The 691-nt window shown below is 40.8% G+C and overlaps 1 protein-coding gene across 2 annotated transcripts in view; it reads right to left on the reverse strand.

Annotated features, from left to right (window-relative positions):
* Positions 1-691, reverse strand: part of SELL (selectin L) — a 26,164-nt gene that overhangs the window by 14,405 nt on the left and 11,068 nt on the right. The window lies entirely within an intron of this gene.

Below are 691 nucleotides of genomic sequence, written 5' to 3' on the forward strand. Positions count from 1 at the left end.
TTTGAAAAAAAAAAAGAAAAAAAAAAAAAAAAAACCACCATGTTTCAAATGCAAAAAAAAAAAAAAAAATCAAGAGATTGTATGTTTGTTTTTCACAGAATTTGGTATTGTCCTGAGAGTTCATGGAGTAGGAAAGGTAAAACATGATTCTAAGAATAAACCAAATAAAACAATCAATAAAGACCTCTAACCCCACCACCCTGCAATAAGGAAATTGTTTGGTGTCAAGTGGAACACCACACAGAGAAGGCAATGGCACCCCACTCCAGTACTCTTGCCTGGCAAATCCCATGGACAGAGGAGCCTGGTCGCTGCAGTCCATGGGGTCGCACAGAGTCAGACACGACTGAGCGACTTCACTTTCACTTTTCACTTTCCTGCATTGGAGAAGGAAATGACAACCCACTCCAGTGTTCTTGCCTGGAGAATCCCAGGGACAGGGGAGCCTGGTGGGCTGCGGTCTCTGGGGTCGCACAGAGTTGGACACGACTGAAGCGACTTAGCAGCAGCAGCAGCAGCAGCAGGACACCACATAAAATCAGTGTTATTGAAAGGGGAGAACAACCAAAATTCAACAGCAGTTCAGCAAGACTGATTATTCCATAGCAATGAGAAAAAATAAAAATAAAATAAAAAATACAGTATAACCACACTGTTCTGCTGAAAATTATATGTGCATATATATATATAT

This window comes from Bison bison, unplaced genomic scaffold, assembly GCF_000754665.1.
Source record: "Bison bison bison isolate TAMUID 2011002044 unplaced genomic scaffold, Bison_UMD1.0 scf7180017864064, whole genome shotgun sequence".
NCBI classification, from domain to species: Eukaryota; Metazoa; Chordata; class Mammalia; order Artiodactyla; family Bovidae; genus Bison; species Bison bison.